This window comes from Bufo bufo, chromosome 3 (genome assembly GCF_905171765.1).
Source record: "Bufo bufo chromosome 3, aBufBuf1.1, whole genome shotgun sequence".
In the NCBI taxonomy this organism is placed as follows: Eukaryota; Metazoa; Chordata; class Amphibia; order Anura; family Bufonidae; genus Bufo; species Bufo bufo.
In genome coordinates, this window is record NC_053391.1 from 233,896,510 (window position 1) to 233,904,479 (window position 7,970).

A 7,970-nucleotide genomic window follows, 5' to 3' on the forward strand; every position below is an offset into this window, starting at 1 on the left:
GAGTGTACCTTAATCCCTTAAGGACACAGCCCTATTTCACCTAATTTCAAAGTTTCAGTTTCGCTACTTCTGTAATACATAGTAATACCCCCAAAAATTGTGATGACTTTACATTCCCCATATGTCTACTTCATGTTTGTAGCATTTTGGGAATGATATTTTATTTTTTGGGGATGTTACAAGGCTTAGAAGTTTAGAAGCAAATTTTGAAATTTTTCAGAAATCTTCAAAATCCCACTTTTTATGGACCAGTTCAGGTTTGAAGTCATATTGTGAGGCTTAGATAATAGAAACCTCCCAAAAATGACCCCATTCTAGAAACTACACCCCTCAAGGTATTCAAAACAGTTTTTTCAAACTTTATTAACCCTTTAGGTCTTCCACAAGAGTTAATGGCTGATTGAGAAACAATTTCGAAATTTCAATTTTTTGGAAAATTTTCCAATATAATAAATTTTTTCCAGGAGTAAAACAAGGGTTAACTGCCAAACAACACTCAAAATGGGTTGCCCTGATTCTGTAGTTTGCAGAAACACCCCATATGTGGTCGTAAACTACTGTTTGGCCGAACGGGAGCACATAGAAGGAGGGGAACGCCATATGGGTTTTGGAAGGCAGATTTTGCAGGACTGGTTTTGTTTATACCATGTCCCATTTGAAGCCCCCTGTTGCACCCCTAGAATAGAAATTTAAAAAAAGTGACTCCATCTAAGAAAGTACACCCCTCAAGGTATTCAAAACTGGGTTTACAAACTTTGTTAACCCTTTAGGTGTTCCACAAGAGTTAATGGCAGATAGAGAAACAATTTCGAAATTTCTATTTTTTGGAAAATTTTCCAATATAATCAATTTTTTCCAGGAGTAAAACAAGGGTTAACTGCCAAACAACACTCAAAATGGGTTGCCCTGATTCTGTCGTTTGCAGAAACACCCCATATGTGGTTGTAAACTACTATTTGGCTAAACGGCAAGACATAGAAGAAGGGGAACGTCATATGGTTTTTGGAAGGCAGATTTTGCTGGACTGGTTTATTTACACCATGTACCCTTTCAAGCCCCCTGATGCACCCCTAGAGTAGAAACTCCATAAAAGTGACCCCATCTAGGAAACTACGGGATAAGGTGGTTGTTGTTTTGGGACTATTTTAGGGGTAAATTTGATTTTTGGTTGCTCTATATTACTCTTTTTGAGGCAATGTAACAAAAAAATTAAATTCTAATATTGTTTCTACATTCGCTATTTAGTTTTGTGGAACACCTAAAGGGTTAACATAGTTTGTAAAGTAACTTTTGAATACCTTGAGGGGTGTAGTTTCTTAGATGGGGTCACTTTTTTGAAGTTTCTAGTCTAGGCTACATCAGGGGGGGATTCTAATGGGACATGGTGTAAAAAAAAAAAAACTGTCCATCAAAATCTGCCTTCCAGAAACCATATGGAGTTCCCTTCGTTGTATGCCCTGCCATGCGGATATATAGCCATTTACGACCACATATGGGGTGTTTCTGCAAACTACAGAATCAGGGCCATAAAAATGTAGTTTTGTTTGGCTGTTAACCCTTGCTTTATTACCGGCAAAATGGATTCAAATTGAAATTTTGCCCAAAAATGGGTGTTTTGGCACCGTTTTTATTTTATATTTTTAACACCGTTCATCCGAGGCGTTTGGTCAAAAGTAATTTTTATAGCGACGACTTTTACGCACGCGACGATGCCCAATATGTATGGCTCTCAGACTTTGGAGACACTAAGCAGGCATCCTAAAACTGCGGCCCTCCAGATGTTGTAAAACTACAATTCCCACCATGCCCTGCTGATGGCTGTAGGTTGTCTGGGCATGCTGGGAGTTATAGTTTTACAACATCTGGAGGGCCGCAGTTTGAGGATGCCTGCACTAAAACTAATATTTTTTGGGGAAAGAAAAATTGTTTCCGTGTCTCCAAAGTCTGAGAGACATAGTTTTTTATGTTCTCTAGTGGACTGTTGGGGATTATAAAAATTTAGTACTCCATGGAAGTGTGGTACTCCCTGAAGCAATCGATAACGCAGAGGCCCGGATGATCGGGGCACGTGTCACACTGAGTGGTGGTGTCCTTCCGTATCCCCCTCTTGTGACACACTCTGCACTTTTTTGGGGTTCGTCCCTTCTTTCCAGTATGGGGGACCACACCTGGAAAGTGTTGGCCAGGGACGATCCGGGCGCCTCCAGTTCCCGAGGTACTCCGGCCTGCTCTTTCCCGGTCCGAAAAGATCAGGTCCTTGAGGACTGCCTCATAGAATTGGAGGAATGTCCCTGTGCTGCCAGCGCTTCGGGATAGTACAAAAGAGTTGTACATGGCAACCTGCACCAAGTAGACCGCAACTTTTTTGTACCATGCCCGGGTTTTGCGCATGGCGTTATTTGGCTTGAGGACTTGATCAGAGAGATCAACTCCTCCCATATACCGATTGTAGTCGACGATACAATCGGTCTTGAGGACCGTTGCCGCGGTACCTCGCACAGGGACTGGGGGGGTGCTGTTACCGTGGATTGTGGACAGCATAAGGACATCCCTCTTGTCCTTATACCTGACCAGCAACAGGTTTCCACTGGTAAGTGCACAGGTCTCACCCCTGGGGATAGGTACCTGGAGGGGGTAGGCAGGGAGGCCGCGTTGATTTTTCCGCACGGTCCCACAAGCGAACGTGGATCTGGGGGCAAGGGACCTGAACAAGGGGATACTGGTATAAAAGTTATCCACGTACAAGTGGTAACCGTTATCCAGCAGTGGGTACATAAGGTCCCACACGAGTTTCCCGCTAACACCCAGAGTGGGGGGACATTCTGGGGGTTGAATACGGGAATCTCGCCCCTCGTACACACGAAATTTGTAAGTGTACCCTGAGGTACTCTCACAAATTTTGTATAGCTTCACGCCATACCTCGCCCGCTTTGTGGGAATATATTGGCGGAAACTGAGTCTCCCCTTGAACGCAACGAGAGACTCATCAACCGCGACCTCCCTTCCAGGTACGTAGGCCTCCATGAATTTGGCCCCAAAGTGATCGATGACCGGCCATATCTTATACAGCCGGTCATAGGCAGGATCACCTCGGGGTGGACATGCTGCATTATCGGAATAATGCAGACATTTCCGGATGGCCTCAAACCGGGAGCGTGTCATGACCATACTGTACAGTGGGGTCTGGTATAGGACGTCCCCACTCCAGTATTGCCTGACACTGGGTTTTTGGACTAGACCCATATGCAGCACGAGGCCCCAGAATGTCCTCATCTCGGCTGCACTGACCAGCGTCCAGCCACCGGTTCTAGCCAAAAATGAGCCTGGGTTCTGAGCAACGAACTGTTGGGCGTACAGATTCGTCTGCTCCACCATCAGATTCACCAGTGGGTTACTGAAAAAAAAACTAAAATAGTCAATTTCAGTAAACCCCACTGTGGGAATCTGGATTCCAGGATCTCGGGCTCAAAGTCCACTGGGGGACACCAGCTAAGTTCATCGGCAGGGGGCTCCGGTGGACTTATTTGGTGGGCCGGTGGCGGGGTGGGTCTGGGGTCTGATGGGTGGATCAAAAAAAGTTTTGAATAAAAGTACTTTTTTTTTCCTAACTAACTTTTCCCGTCTTTCCCTGCCTAACGGTGCCTCTCCCTCACTGACCCTAACCTACCTGGGTGGCGATGGGTGCAGGAGGGTGATGGATGGCGATTAGGGGGGACTCAGGAGCTGGTGCTGGACGATGCTGCCGGGTGCTCGTGCAGAACAGGAAGAGGAGGAGAGAGAGGAGTGCAGGAAGTTTGAATCTCGCGCCTCTCTCCCCTGCACCAATCAGCACCCTGGACAGCAGGCATCAGCACCAGCACTGCCTCTCCAAATCCTCGGACTGCGATAGGTGGTGTATAATTACGCCACCGATCACAGTCTTTTTCCGATTCATCGGGTCACAGGACACCCGAATGGACCGGAAACGCATAAAACCGCAGGTCTGAATTGACCTGTGGTTTTCTGCGATCGTCGATACGGGGGGGGGGTCAAATGACCCCCCCTGCATTGTTTTACGGGATGCCGGCTGAATGATTTCAGCCGGCATCCCGTTCCGATTAACCCCCGCGGCGCCGGAATCCCGATTTTAAGTCAGGTCGTACCGGTGCGTCCTGTGTCCTTAAGGACTCGGGAAATAGGGCGTACCGGTACGTCCTATGTCCTTAAAGGGGTTAATTTTACAAAATTAAATTAAAACCAAAAACCTGTGTTGGCTATCTCGTCCTCCTCCACCGCCGCTTCCACCTACTCCGCTACGTCCAACGCCTCCTCAAACTCCTACTCAATATGGAACTTCACCTCATAAATCAAATTTTTTTTTTGTACGTGTTTCATTTTATATCATTTCACTACTTTGTCATTTACATTTTCGGGTGAAATTCACCAATTTTTGGGTGTATAGTACCACTGCTATACCTAGTAGACAGGTTAAACAAAAAAAAATTGTCAGTTATATATTCTGGTGAAATTAACCAATTTGTATGTGTATAGTACCACTGCTATACCTAGTAGGCCGGTTAAAAAATAAATAAATTGTCATTTACATTTTAGGGTGAAATTCACTAATTTTGGTGTGTATAGTACCACTGCTATGTGCTATACCTAGTAGACAGGTTAAACAAAAACAAAATTGTCAGTTATATATTCTGGTGAAATTCACCAATTTTTGGGTGTGATGTACCACTCCTATACCTAGTAGACCGGAAAAAAATAAAATTGTCAGTTACATTTTTTGGTGAAATCCACCAATTTTTGGGTGTAATATACCCCTCCTCTACATAGTTGACAGCTTAAAAAGTTTCAATAATTTTTCTGTTACATTTTTTGGTTGACATTATACAATTTTAGACGTGAATAAACACTTGTATATAAAGTAGCAACCAGCAGCTACACCCACGAATCAGCTTTGGATACGAGGTGCTCACCTCTAGAGGCCTTACCCCAGGCCTATATAAAGAAAGAGTATTTGTACGAAAATAAGAGGGGCACTCTCTACATACGGGATCACACACAAAATGGATATGATAGAATTTAGTATTTAATATCCTCACTGCAAATGACAATAACAATAAGTTTGCCCTAAAATAAATGATTAAAATAGTAAAATATTTCCCCAAACATAAAACACATCAATTAGTCATACAATACAATGCTAAAATCTGCCATTATGTGGAAGATAAGAAAATAATCCACTATATATATAACTCCTCCTTGTGGTCAAGAATAGTTAGTCCTTGAATTCAAGTGTAGCACTATATTTCTCTAGGAAAGCTGTTCAATGTCCTAGTTCCGTTTAAAGTGCAATGATGCAGTTCTCATTTAAGGTGCAGTAATATAATCAGATAATAAAAGCAGTCCATACAGCTTTGTGTATCTTAATCCGGTTGTATTCCAATAACACTATACAGTCAGTTCAACCTTACTTGTAGCAAAGTATGCTGCTCTGTTTAGCTGCACTAGATGTATCAGCCTGACGGCTATATAGTGCACTATTTTGTCCGGAGCTAGAAGTAGGTGTCTCTTACCGGACTCTCGATGTGCCACTCGCCCGCCTCCCAGTAGTCGGCGTCTCTTACCGGCCTCCCGCTTCACGGCGTTCTCCTCTGCCCTGCTCCTCACCCTTCACGCGGCGTCCCACGTGGTGTCGCCGCGTGAAGGGTGAGGAGCAGGGCAGAGGAGAACGTGCATTGTGTCGTGCATTGATCAATGGCACGACACAATGCATGCTCCAGAAAGAAGGCGTAAGGTATGATGTCACTGATGGTGCCCTGGCTGCGACTGACCAGTTTGGTGATTTCATCAAATTGCTGAAGAAGTTTTCATGCATCGCTCATGAGCAGCCACTGGCGCAGTGAAAAAAGGTCCTGCTGCAGAGTTCATACAGCTAGTCATTAACGGTACGTTGCTGCTGGAGCAGCCTATCAAGCATATACAAGGTGGAGTTCCAGCGCATCACAAATCAAACATCTGACAGGCCGGTGGTGTCGCCGCTGAACATCAGCAAGGCAAGCCATGGCCGTGTAAGATCTTGTAAAATGGCCAGAGATTTTCCTGGCCTGCTGCAAGACGTCCTGGGCCCGGGGTATTTGGCAACGAATCGCTGCACGACAAGTTCAGGACGTGTGCCATGTACAGCATATGTGTCATTTTGCCCTGTTTCAGCGCGCTCAGCAGATTGGCACCGTTGTCGCACACCACTTTGCCAACTGTCAAATTGAGCGTAGTTAGCCACTGATCGGCCTGTGACCGCAGAGCTGAAAGCAGTGCAGGACCGGTGTGGTTCTTAGCTTCCAGGTACAACAGCCGCAGCACAACATGGCAACGTCTCACCTGGCACGTCGAATAGGTTCTGGGGAGCTTGGGGGGTGCAGCGGAAGAGGCAGTAGCAGTGGAAAAGGAGGAGTCAGCCGAGGAGGAGACAGTGGATGGAGTAGGAAGAGGAGAAGAAGAGTCAGACCTGCATGAAATCCGTGGCGGTAACACCAAATCCACACGGGTGCCACGGGTTTGATGCTTGACAGCCGTCAGAAGGTTCACCCAGTGGGCAGTAAAAGTTGTGTACCCTCCCTGCCTGTGTCTGCTAGACCATGTGTCTGTGGTCAAATGTATCTTGGCACTGACACTGTGTGCCAGAGATACATTCACTTGCCACTGAACATAGCCATATAGCTCTGGGATGCCCTTCTGGGAGAAATATTTCCTTTTGGGGACCTTCCATTGTGGTGTGCCAATGGCAACAAATTTTCTAAAGGCCTCCAAGTCCACCAGTTTATATGTTGGCGGGCTAGCAGTTCCGACAAGCCAGTGGTCAGCCGTTGGGCAACAGGGTTACACAGCGTCATCAACTTTTTACGTTCGAACATTTGGGCAAAGGAAGCCTGCCTTTTGCCAGATGAACGCGACTATGGCACGGTGGAAGGTGGAGTGGAGGACAAATGGGAGGAGAGAGGAGAAGGAGAAGAGGCAGGACGTGGAGCGCTGGGAGTGTGGCTTTGTGGGTTCTGATGGTGTTGCTCTCACTGGGCTCAGTAATGGGAGGCCAGGTGCCTTATGGTGGTCGTCCCTAGGTGAGTGTTGGGCTTACCGCAACTTATGTGGACCCATGTGGGGGCGTTCTGGGAGTGCCAGATGTGACTGTGCATGGTGAATGGCTCGCTCCAGATACATTTGCAGTCTGCTTTTTGCCTCCTATGCACTGCGAGTTCTGCCTGCTTCTCCCCCCCTATCTGCTGCTCTGTATCTCTCTCTGAACTCCCCTCCTCTTCCTCTCTTGTGGGCACCCACGTGACATCGACATGTCATCATCGTCACCTTCACCACCACTGACATTAGAGATCTCGGAGTAGGCAGCAACAGCGGGGACCTCCGTCCTTGGGCTGATCTGGGTATTGTCGTCAGACCGCTGGCTGGCGGCCGTTGCTACCTCCTCTTCCTGATCCGATGCCAAGAATGGCTGCGCATCGGTAAGGTCTGGGAATGGATGGGAAAATAACTTGAGTGGAGGGGCTATGGTGGTGGTGGTGGTGTCTTTGGGGGTGCACACAGCAGAGAGTGAGGAGGGTGCAGATACAGAGGATGAGGAGGGTGCAGAAGTGGAAGGCTGACGTAATCACACACACCTTCACCTGCCCGATCCCTACCACCCCTGCAGAATGGCTTGCCTCTTCCTCTGCCTGTCATTTTCAAAATGATCCTGTGACAAAGATCCTATAGTAGAGTAGTATTTGTAGAAGAAGATATATCGCAGGCCTCAATCAATATTTGGTGGAAGCTGGTATATCAAACCCCTTAATCAATATTTGGCGGAAGCCGGTGTATCGCAGGCCTCAATCAATATTTGATGGAAGCCGGTATATCAATCCCCTCTATCAGTATTTTGTGGAAACAGGTATATAGAACCCCTTAATGAGTATTACTACATATTATTACAT